Source organism: Lepidochelys kempii, chromosome 1 (genome assembly GCF_965140285.1).
Source record: "Lepidochelys kempii isolate rLepKem1 chromosome 1, rLepKem1.hap1, whole genome shotgun sequence".
NCBI lineage: Eukaryota > Metazoa > Chordata > Testudines > Cheloniidae > Lepidochelys > Lepidochelys kempii.
Genome location: NC_136380.1, coordinates 313324886 through 313337659, shown reverse-complemented (window position 1 = coordinate 313337659; position 12774 = coordinate 313324886). Strand labels below are relative to the sequence as shown.

At 45.7% G+C, this 12774-nt stretch overlaps 1 protein-coding gene across 4 annotated transcripts in view; it reads left to right on the top strand.

The window, feature by feature from the left end:
* The window catches only part of GRM8 (glutamate metabotropic receptor 8), a 455209-nt gene that overhangs the window by 348935 nt on the left and 93500 nt on the right, over window positions 1–12774 (top strand). The window lies entirely within an intron of this gene.

Genomic DNA, 12774 nt, shown 5'->3' with positions numbered 1-12774 from the left:
AGATTGCAGGATAGGAGAGTGACACGGCTAGCAGGGGGGAGTGTACCCAGCACCAGATGAAGGTTGCAGGGGCAGGGTGTGAAAGTGATTCTCTTCCATCCAGTGCTGAAATAGGTGTCTGAAGGATGACGTTGGTGGGGTTCAGGGAACTTGCCCACATTTTCTCTTGGAGGACCTAAGTGGGGGAGGGGAGGGTGGTCACTTACCCCTCCCCACATGGAATGCAGGAGACATTGAACCTAACAGTAGCAGAACTAGCAAATAGGCTAAAGGGTGTGGGGGTAGTTGAGTAAGAATCTGGTGTTCTAGGACCTGTGTTGGAGTTGTCTGGGCTACACACACCTTTTACAGAAGCTAATGGCATTATATGGCGTTTGCAAGCTAAGTTGTTGCAGCAGCTGGGAGCTTCAATGGGTACTGTGGTGGGGTCTGAAAGTGGTAATAATGGAAATCCAGCCTGGGCTTGAATTTAGGAAACAGACAATAGTCAAGTGGGGCAAATCTCTCACCAGGGGCGATAGCCCTTAATGTGAGCGTGGGGGTGACTTATGAGCACCCTACGACTCAGCCACTGGTAGGGAATGTGAATTTGTGGGGTAGAATTGCTGCCCCAGGGATAGCTGGGGGGCAACAGAGCACAGAGGGTGCCCCAATGGTCAGTTTGATTGTGAGTATGCTGGGGTGGCTGACCCAATGGGAATTCACCTTCACAGTACTACTAAGATAACATTTTGAGAGGTGAATATGTAGACATATTGTCACTGTTGCACAGGGAGCTGATGACAGAGAGTAAGTCGGGACAGAGCAAGCAGGGCAATGAAATGCCCAACTAGGCCAGGGAGGTTAGAACATCAGAAAATGTGGAAGCTGCCTTGCTGATCTAGGAAGGTGTTATTGCAGAAGCCTATCCAGACCGAAGCCCAGTGTTGTTCAAATATATGCATATAATGCATTTGGGGACCTGGCTTGGGTTAGCTATGACAAACCGTTTAAATTGAGAGTGACATCACAAACCGGGATCCGGTGGCACAAACCACATTAAACACTGTGATTAGAGTGGATGACACGATAGGAGCTTGGTATCCATACTGATAGTGTCCTGTTCATTCTGCAGGAAGCCTGCCAGAGGCCCGAGGCTCATAATGACATTTGCTGGGCATTTAATGGAAGTTGTTGTTTTCACGGCATGTGCAAATGTAGGCCTGAGTGTGAAATGTGCTTTGGGGAGCATACAGCCAGCAATTGCCACAGCAACTTGGGAAGGCCTCAGGGGGGAAACGTAAAGAGGGATAAGTCAGGCGCTTCCCACAGATCCATGGGATCAGGAGCAGGGTATGAGGGCCAAGACAAAGAAAGCGATGGAGGGTGAACTGAAACGGGGGGCTGGACAAGAGTACTATCTCCAGTTAAGGTGGAGGTGTTAAGGGTGCTCTTGTGGGATTACCCTGATGAGATGAAAGGGGTATATTTGTGGGATGGGTTCACTGCAGGATTTAGGATCCTCTTTATGGGGGAAAGAAGTCATGTGATGTACAAATAATTGATATCCTTAGTGGGAATGGTTGGGGTAAAGAAAAAGATTACACAAGAAATAAAGTAGAATAGGGTAGCATGGCCATGCAGTCATCTACCTATGCAGAATTTGCAGGATTCTCCTTTGGCTTGGTCCCTAGAAAGCTCTGGGAGAAAACTGCTTAATTCACCACTTGTCACACCAACAGGGTAGATCAGTTAACGATGGAATAGACCCAGCCTTGTGTTTATCCATTGATGAGGCTGCGCGTATGGTTTAGTTTTTGTCACCCAGGGGCGCTGATAGCCAAGTGTGATATCAAGTCTGCTTTTCCATTGCTGCCGGTGCATATTGACTTTAACCTTTTGGATTTCTCTGTTGAAGGACAATTTTATTTTGATAAAACGGTGTCCATGGAATCTGTTCAGCATCTGAGAAATTTAGTACAATGCTACACTAGGCAGTGATGCGAGAAGTTGGTTTACGGCAGGTAGTTCATTACTTAGATGACTTCTTGTTTGCGGGCAGAGTGAATTCATATAATCAGAGCCTCATAGAAGATTAGGGTTGGAAGAGATCTCAGGAGGTCATCTAGTCCATCCCCCTGCTCACATCGCAACCAACCCCAACTAAATCATCCCAGCCAGGGCTTGGTCACGCCAGGCCTTAAAATCCTCTAAGGATGGAGATTCTACCACCTCCCTAGATAACCCATTCCAGTGCTTCACCACCCTCCTAGTAAAATAGTGTTTCCTAATATCCAACCTATACCGTCCCCACTGCAACTGGAGACCATTGCTCCTTGTTCTGTCATCTGCCACCACTGAGAACAGCCTAGCTCCATCCTCTTTGGACTCCCCCTACAAGTAGTTGAAGGCTGCTATCAAATCCCCCCTCACTTTTCTCTTCTGCAGACTAAATAAGCCCAGTTCCCTCAGCCTCTTCTCAGAAGTCATGTGCTCCAACCCCCTAATCATTTTTGTTGCCCTCCACTGGACTCTCTCCAATTTGTCCACATCCTTTCTGTAGTGGGGGGCCCAAAACTGGACGCAATACTCCAGATGTAGCTCACTAGTGCCAAATAGAGGAGAATAATAACTTCCCTGGATCTGCTGGCAATGCTCCTACTAATGCAGCCCAATATGCTGTTGGCCTTCTTGGAAACAAGGGACATTGTTGACTCATATCCAGCTTCTTGTCCACTGTAATCCCCAGGTCCTTTTCTGCAGAACTGCTGCTTAGCCAGTCGGTCCGCAGCCTGTAGCAGTGCATGGGGATTCTCCCATCCTAAGTACAAGACTCTGCACTTGTCCGTGTTGAACCTCATCAGATTTCTTTTGGCCCAATCCTCCAATTTGTCTAGGTCCCTCTGGATCCTATCCCTACCGTCCAGTGTATCTACCTCTCCCCCAGCTTAAGTGTCATCCGCAAACTTGCTGAGGGTGCAATCCATCCCATCATCCAGATCATTAATGAATGTTGAATAAAGCCAGTCCCAGGACCAACCCCTGGGGCACTCTGCTTGATACCGGCTGCCAACGAGACATTGAGCCATTGGTCACTACACGTTGAGCCCGATGATCTAGCCAGCTTTCTATGTACCTTATAGTCCATTCATCCAATCCATACTTTTTTAACTTGCTGGCATGAATACTGTGGGAGACCCTATCAAAAGCTCTGCTAATGTCAAGGTATATCACATCCACCGCTTTCCCCATATCCACAGAGCCAGTTATCTCATCATAGAAGGCAATCAGGTTGGTCAGGCATGACTTGTCCTTGGTGAATCCATGCCTACTGTTCCTGATCACTTTCCTCTCCTCTAAGTGCTTCAAAATGGATTCCTTGAGGACCTGCTCCTTGATTTTTCCAGGGACTGAGCTGAGGCTGACTGGTCTGCAGTTCCCAGGATTCTCCTTCTTCCCCTTTTTAAAGATGGACACTATATTTGCCTTTTTCCAATCGTATGTGACATCCCCCAATTGCTACGGGTTTTCAAAGATAATGGCCAATAGCTCTGCAGTCGCATTAGCCAACTGCCTCAGCACCCTTGGATGCATTGCATCTAGCCCCATGGACTTGTGCATGTTTGGCTGTTCTAAATAGTCTTAACCTGTTCTTTCACCACTGTGGGCTGCTCACCTTCTCCCCAGACTGTGCTGACCAGGGCAGCAGTCTGGGAGCTGACCTTATCTGTGAAGACCAGGGCAAAAAATGCATTGAGTACTTCAGTTTTTTCCACATCATCTGTCACTAAGTTGCCTCCCCCATTCAGTAAGGGTCCCACACTTTCCCTGACCTTGTTCTTGTTGCTAACATACCTGTAGAAACCCTTCTTGTTACCCTTCACATCCCTTGCTAGCTGCAACTCCAGTTGTGCTTTGGCCTTCCTCATTACACCCCTGCATGCTGAAGCAATATATTTATACTCCTCCCTAGTCATCTGTCCAAGTTTCCACTTCTTGTAAGCTTCCTTTTTTGTGTTTAAGCTCATTGAAGATTTCTCTGTTAAACCAAGATGGTTGCCTGCCATATTTGCTATTCTTTCTGCACATCGGGATGGTTTGTTCCTGCGCCCTCAATAAGGCTCCTTTAAAATACAGCCAGCTCTCCTGGACTCCTTTCCCCCTCATATTAGCCCCTCAGGGGGTCTGCCCATCAGTTCCCTGAGAGAGTCAAAGTCTGCTTTTCTGAAGTCTAGGGTCCATATTCTGCTGCTCTTCAGATAAGTGTGTTAGCCTGATGGATCTCTTTCTGACCCTGGGCAAAAAATTGCAGGTACGCCTAGCAAAGGAAAAACAGAGGAGCCTTCCACAACTCTTACCTACCTGGGGACTGAACTAGGCACACTAATGGGTATATCACGACTCCCTCAGGATAAGCTTCAAGAGCTCCCAGGCTTGATTAGGAGAGGCAGAGCATCTAGGAAAGTTACACTTTGGGAGCTCAATCCATTATTGGGCTTCTTAATTTTGCCTACTGGATGGTAGCCCTGGGGCAACTTGTGGTGAGTTTCTAGAAGGGTGAAGGAGGATTTGGGGGTGTGGGAGCAGTCTCTGAGCCATTTTGGTGGAATGTCTATTGTGGGGAGGGAGGAATGGATACTTGAGGCTGATTTAAAGATCCACTCACATGCTTCAGGAGGTATGGGTTTGGGGGTATTTTACCAAGGGAGGTAATGTGCCCAGAGATGGCGCTCCACCTGGATACAAAAATAGTGCAGGATTTAACATTTCTGGATTTTTTTCCTCCATTTTGGTCATTTGGGAAATAGAGTTAGCTAATAAAAAGGTATGTTTCTGACGGGACCACATGGCCGTGATACATGTTATCAATAGCCAGTTGTCCAGATCAAACAGAGTTATGAGATTGGTGGTAGGGCATTTATGCTACAATGTTTAAGCTTTGACATCTTTTCTCTTCCAAACATGTGCCTGGGGTTGATAACGGCATAGCAGATGCTCACTGTCATAAATATAAAGGGAAGGGTAAACACCTTTAAATCCCTCCTGGCCAGAGGCAAAACACTTTCACCTGTAAAGGGTTAAGAAGCAAAGACAACCTCGCTGGCACCTGACCAAAATGAGCAATGAGGAGACAAGATACTTTCAAAGCTGGAATGGGGGGAGAGAAACAAAGGCTCTCTCGGTCTGTGTGTTGCCTTTGCCGGGACCAGAGCAGGAATGCAGGTCAGAACTCCTGTGAAGGGTTAATAAGCAATCTAGCTAGATACGCGTTAGAGTCTGTTTTGTTTAAATGGCTGATAAAACAAGCTGTGCTGAATGGAATGTATATTCCTGTTTTTGTGTCTTTTTGTAACTTAAGGTTTTGCTTAGAGGAATTTTCTATGTTTTGAGTCTGATTACCCTGTAAGGTATTTACCATCCTGATTTTACAGAGGTGATTCTTTCACTTTTTCTTCAATTAAAATTCTTCTTTTAAGAACCTGATTGCTTTTTCATTGTTCTTAAGATCCAAGGGTTTGGGTCTGTGTTCACCTATGCAAATTGGAGAGGATTTTTATCAAGCTTTCCCCAGGAAAGGGGGTGTAGAGTTTGGGGAGGATTTTGGGGTGGGGGGAAAGATGTTTCCAAGTGGGCTCTTTCCCTGTAATATATTTGTTAGACGCTTGGTGGTGGCAGCAATAAAGTCCAAGGGCAAAAGGTAAAATAGTTCATACCGTGGGGAAGTTTTAATCTAAGCTGGTAAAAATAAGCTTAGGGGGTTTTTCATGCACGTCCCCACATCTGAACCCTAGAGTTCAGAGTGGGGAAGGAACCTTGACAATTTGTCTCATTTTCAGATGGGCAGATTCTGGGAGCCAGAATCAGGAGCTAGCAAGGAACCTGAATGGATGCCACTAGCATTGTGGAAACTTGGAATATGATGGCTGTCAGGATAGTGCGGAGATCAGTGGCTCCATAAACATTGTGGAGCTATGAGAGAAGTTTTAATGATTTTGTGCAATTTTGGGAGTGGGAGGGCCTGTCACCGATATAGCCCATTATGGAGGAATGGGGGCTGCAGTACATCCCTTTAGCAACCTGACAACCATCTCCACTTGCCTAGCAGCCCTTACATTTGCCAGTAGGCTGAATGATTACCCAGATCCTGCTAATGGGTTTTTAGTTCAGAGATTTCTAACAGGGTGGTCTAGAGGCACCAGCCCTATAGAAGATACCCATCCCATCCCGGGTAATATGCTCAGGGATATGGTATGGATTCTAGAGCCGTGTGTTATTGTGAACAAGATGCAACCTTGTTTGGGGTGGCATTTCTGGTAGTGTTTTTTTGAGCTTTTAGGATCAGCGAACTAGTACCTGGGTCCTGTAGGGACTCTCCTGGATGGGCTTTGGAACTGAGGGATACATATTGGGAGAGGCAATCTGTGATATTAACCTCAAGGAGGTGAAATACGGGGGTGCATCCATTATTCTATAGGAGGCTTGGGTGCATCCATTATTCTACAGGAGGGTGGTGAGCTTGGGATGTGCCCTGTGGAGACTGTGAGGGCATATATGGAAATAAGTCAGGGTGTGATGGGCCCTTCTTGATTCACCAGGATGGGAGTCCCCTCACAACATACCAGTTTGTTACAGTTTTAAGACGGGGACTGATCAAGTTGGGGCTTCCAGCGCATGAATTTGGTTCCCACTCATTCAGAAGCGACTAAGCTGGTTCTGGGGGCTAGTGCAATTCAGGCAATTGGGCGTTGACATAAAGCATACTGAATGCATGTGAGACCACAGTTGGGGAATCAGCATTCCTTTTCCTTTGTGCTTTCATTCCAGATGCTGGCACATGGGCCTGGCTGATGGTGTGGATTTGCGGTCACGCTGTTGTTTACTGGGCACATAGGTAGGCTTCCAGGTTGTCGGGAGGTTCACTGCTGGGCCTCGTGGTGAAGCAGTCTTGAGCTGGTGTGGGAGGAAGGGCATGTTATGAGACAAGCTCTTGCCCCTTCTATACACCATTATGGCCCCTGAGCCTACAGCAGATATGATTGTGATTCACCTCAGGGAAAATAATTTGGGAACATTTAAAGTGGTGTACTTAATGATTAGAGCTCAGAAGGACTTGGGGCAGATCCTGGAACTTTTCCTAGGAGTAAAAATTATTTGGTTGGACATGACGGGTGTGGCAGGCAGTTGTGAAGTCCCCTCAGGTTGACAAGGCTAGGAGGTATGTAAATAGGGAGGTGGCCAAATTTACAGTTGGCAAAGTCGGGGGAGGGGCGGGCTGGTAATTTTTAATCTGGACATAGCATACAGGGCACCAGAATTATTCAGGGAGGTTGGGGTCCACTTGTCAGACTTTGGAGCTGACTCCTTTTTGGTCCATATTAAAGAGGGCACTTAGTAGAAGTCTGGAAACCCAGCTAGGTATGGGGGGCAGAGGGAGGATGGCAGCCAACTAATTGCTGGTGCCTTCTTGTGGTGAATGTCCAGTGCATGTCCTTTCTAGGGAATAGATACAGTGGTCACATAACATGGATTGGTAAAGGATTTAAAGGAGGTATTCCTTAAAGGAGTAGAAACATGAGGGGTTTGGGGCTCCTCTGATTGATATGGCAGGGAGCCAAACTCTCCTTCCTTTATAGCTCCCTTAACCCTCATTTAAGAGGGTATGGTGAGGTCCCATCGGCGTGTTGACTGGAGACCAGGATGGGTAAAGAGGGAGGGCTGACAGAAGACCTCTAGGTATATGCAAATGATTATGGAATTACCTGCATAGTACACTTTTATTGGCTGGACACTTCCTGACACTTAGGCTATGTCTACACTACCGCAGGATCGATGCTGCTGCAATCAATGCACCGGGGATCAATTAAGTGGGTCTAGTGAAGACCCATTGAATCGACAGCAGAGCACTCTCCGGTTGACTCTGGTACTCCATCGAGAGCAAGAGGAGTAAGGTAAGTCCATGGGAGAGCATTTCTTGTCAACCCAGTGTAGTACAGACACTGCAGTAAGTCAACCTAAGCTATGTCAACTCCATCTATGTTATTCACGTAGGCTATGTCTACACTACCGGAGTAAGTAGACCTAAGTTACACTACTCCAGCTATGTAAATAATGTAGCTGGAGTAGACATAGCTTGGGTCAACTTACTGCGGTGTTTACACCATGCTGGGTAGATGGGAGACACTCTCCCATCGACTCACCTTACTCCTCTCATTCCCAGTGGAATACCGGAGTCAACTGGAGAGTGCTCTGCAATCAATTTAGCGGGTCCTCACTAGAGCCACTAAATCGACCCCTGGTGTATCGATCACAGCAGCATCAGTCCTGCGGAAGTGTAGACATAGCCGTAGCTGGAGCAGAATAACTTATGTTGATTTACCCTGGAAGTGTAGACAAAGCCTTGGGAATAAAGTTGTGGCCTAATTAAACAACATCCAGTGTCTCTTTTCCTCCTTCCAGCATAGTTAGAAAATGAAGCCTTTTGTGACCTGTGTCAATTACTGGAAAATCATATGAGGAGATTTCCTAATGTATTGTTAGCCTGTTTAATTATTGCACAGCTTATTATACAGCTAGAAACAACAATCATAGAATCACAGAATATCAGGGTTGGAAGGGACCTCAGGAGGTCATCTAGTCCAACCCCCTGCTCAAAGCAGGACCGATCCCTGACTAAATCATCCCAGCCAGGGCTTTGTCAAGCCTGACCTTAAAAACTTCTAGGGAAGGAGATTCCACCACCTCCCTAGGTAACACATTCCAGTGTTTCACCACCCTTCTAGTGAAAAAGTTTTTCCTAATATTCAACCTAAATCTCTCCCACTGCAACTTGAGACCATTACTCCTTGTTCTGTCATCTGCTACCACTGAGAACAATCTAGATCCATCCTCTTTGGAACCCCCTTTCAAGTAGTTGAAAGCAGCTATCAAATCCCCCCTCATTCTTCTGTTCTGAAGACTAAACATCCCCAGTTCCCTCAGCCTCTCCTCATAAGTCATGTGTTCCAGTCCCCCAATAATTTTTGTTGCCCTCCGCTGGACTCTTTCCAATTTTTCCACATCCTTCTTGTAGTGTGGGGCCCAAAACTGGACACAGTACTCCAATGTCGAATAGAGGGCAACGATCACATCCCTCGATCTGCTGGCAATGCCCCTACTTATACATCCCAAAATGCCATTGGCCTTCGTGGCAACAACGGCACACTGTTGACTCATATCCAGCTTCTTGTCCACTGTAACCCCTAGGTCCTTTTCTGCAGAACTGCTGCCTAGCCATTCGGTCCCTAGTCTGTAGCGGTGCATGGGATTCTTCCGTCCTAAGTGCAGGACTCTGCACTTGTCCTTATTGAACCTCTTCAGATTTCTTTTGGCCCAATCCTCCAATTTGTCTAGGTCCCTCTGGATCCTATCCATACCCTCCAGTGTATCTACCTCTCCCCCAGCTTAAGTGTCATCCGCGAACTTGCTGAGGGTGCAATCCATCCCATCATCCAGATCATTAATGAATGTTGAATAAAGCCAGCCCCAGGACCAACCCCTGGCACACTCCGCTTGATACCGGCTGCCAACTAGACATGGAGCCATTGATCACTACCTGTTGAGCCTGACAATCTAGCCAGCTTTCTATCCACCTTATAGTCCATTCATCCAGCCCATACTTCTTTAACTTGCTGGCAAGAATACTGTGGGAAGAAGAGAGAGCTCAGTGTGTCTAATGTGATCTTGCTGAACCATAACTAGTTGATCTATGGATTAATGGTATTACATTGTTCTTATTTGGGATCCTGTTGTATTGCATGAACAGGAGTCCTCAACTGGAGTTGTGTTGGACATACAGAAAAATGATGTTTGTTACAATGGGCTAAGTTGATGTGATGTTCTGATTTCCTACTAGCATTCCTAACGGGGAGGAATTAAGGCTACATCTGTGTCTTGTTTGAGAAGAATAAAACTTTCTCTTCATGTCCTGTTTTTCTCACATTTCTCACATTTTCAAAAAACAAAAATCTCTAAAACTTTTTGCAGGACTGGTGCAAGGGAAGATAAATATTTCCTGATTTGTCCTAACATTTCAAGGATTTAAACTAGCATTGAGGAAGGTCATGATGGCCAAAACCTCAACTTCATTGTAACATAATTTTGGAGAGTTGCAATTTCCCTAGTGATTTTTCTTTTACTCCTGACAGTGTAATTTTTGAGAGGAGTGACAGGACAGAGAGAGTAAATATGCCATCAAATATATGCTTCCTTGAACGTAAGTACTAATAAAATTATGAAATTAAAGTATTGTGTACAGACTTCAAAGGGTGTGGTCATGGTTTAGGAGAGCCTAACGGCTCTGACAGAGTTTCAGTTATTAGTTTCTCCCCTCCAACTCACTCCTCCATGCCCTTTATTTTGGTTGGAAGGGGCAGAGGAGAGGAGGAGCCTGATAGCTGAAGGTTTGTCAAAACCCCAGCTACCACCAGCTGTCCCATAGGCTGGCAGATAAAAGTAGAAATTTGCTGAAGAACTGGTTCATCAGACTGGATCATCTGGCAGGGAGGTTGAAGACCTGGACTCACAGGCAGTGGGTATCACTGGAGACTGGGTAGAAGCTCAAGTCATGGGAATGAGGCACATTAGGGGGACATTTAAGTCCTCCCAGTAATGCTACTTTAACAGTCCGCCAGACTCCAAAGGTGCTCACTGCTCCTCACACAGGTGTTGTTCTGAACCATAGTAGCTTCTCCCTCTAACAAACCACCATGATTCACCAGAGAGCAGCTATGCTCTGGCAAGCCTCCAGGAGTCCATGAGCCTGGAAGTTCTACTCAGGAGTCTGAATCTCATCTCTGGGCAATACCACATGGCTATAGATAGCTCTGTGGATTTCATCTCATCTACAACTTTCCCACCCAGTTCAACTCCCTGTTGAGCCCCTTGTACTGTACTGTGACGCTATGCATGATCCAACTCCGTGCTTATGCCCTCCACTGAGCCCTTCATGTACTCCCATATCTCTGCTCCTCTCCCACTCCCTCACAACACACACTGTCATTTCCCTGGCTCCCCATGGCCATGCTTTTTGGAATCAGAAGAAGAAATCTCTTCTTCCAGTGATTGTGCAATAACTTCCTGTTTGCTGACATTTCCAAAGGTTGTTCCCCAAAATAATCTGAATGAATTCTGTGTTTTTATTGGTCTGATACTGGCACTAGTGTGTGCCCAAAGGGAGTCCTCCGATAGGTGTGTGTTATGTCTGCACCACCTCTAATATTGGAATTATGAGTGAGCAAAAAAAGAGAGAAGAATTTTCAAACTATAGGCACCCCCTGTATTTGAAGAGACAGTAATTCCAGAACCCCTCCTCCCCACTTTCAGTATCTCGGTAAATTGGTAGGAAATATTCTACCTTGGCCCAAGAAGCATTCTACCAATTTTCAGCTCAATAAGTCTTTATTTGCAAAGTTAAGGGTGTGTGCACATGTCGAAAATAGGGTGTAGTATGGAAGTGACATTGAAAGCATCCTTGTGGAATACAACCCACCACAAGGGCTCAGTTCAGAGGAAACAATCCAGATACCAATGGGAGATGAAGAAGTCTTATAAAATCATGAGTTGCACATTTAACTTCATATAGAGCCCTTTGTAAGGTCCACACTTATGCCCCCTCCTTTTAACTTTTTCATTTATTTATTTACTTTGCAATGAGACCACTGCTCCAGAATATCTTGGGCTATAAATTAAGTCATCAGGGTATCATGTTTACCTCCTGATTAGTACCAAGTGTTCTAGGGAGAATTCACCTGCTGTGCTGCCGAACAGGAATGTCCTAATGGAATGACAACGTAGCAAAGGGCAATGGAGGGCCAGCAGTGAAGAAGTAATTATGGTACAATAAGTATATCTTTCTAGGTAAGTGGGGTGGATCTGCATGAAAGAAAACAGTGGAAAAGTGAAGGTTGGTAATGGGACCTGGGAGGAGGAAGGTGGCTCAGGAAAAATGAGTGTGAGAGGATGGTAGAGGAGTGAGAGCTAGGGAGGATATGTGATTTCTGAGGGGAGGGAGTCAGTGACAACTATACTGTTCTCTTGAGCTTTATGTACTATTTTGCTGACACTACTGCAAATGAAGTTCAGTTATATTTGTGACAGAGGCTCCCTAGCAGTTCTCGACTCACTCAGTTCCCGGCATTCATTTAAGGCAAAAGAGCTCTCATTTTCCCTCTGCAGAACACCAGGACCATTAGCTGTTCTGAGAAGGACTGTGAAAAATACACCAGCTACTGTTGAAGGTGCAAGATATGTTAAAAAAACCCCAACTTTTAAAATCATTGTGTATTTGTTTACATTTTTAAAAAATGAATTTTATCTGCCCACTGACATTTTGATAGACTCCAGCCCATTCTTTCACACAAATGCAACATTGTGTCTCTGATGCATCCTAGTGCTGTGGTTGCTGCACAAAAACTGATTTTTTTCTGATGTCTCACTGTATCCATGTGATTTGCCAACAGTCACATGGTAGGTGAGATTACCACTGGTTTTCTATATAAATAGAATAGGAGTTATGTGGGTAGGAAAATGTTGACTTTTTAATGGATTCTTCTGTACGTTTCCATTTTCATAGGAATACAGCGATGTACTTACTGTGTGACTCTAGTAGTTCTCCGTTAACTTACTGTGCAGTCCAGCTGTAAGCCAGATAAGCTTCTCTGATACACTTCCTGATTATGTAGAGAACTGGCAGAATGCCTCAAGGTTTGCTGGGAGAAGGAAGCACATGTGGATCAGCCCCTGCGTGCACATAGGGTG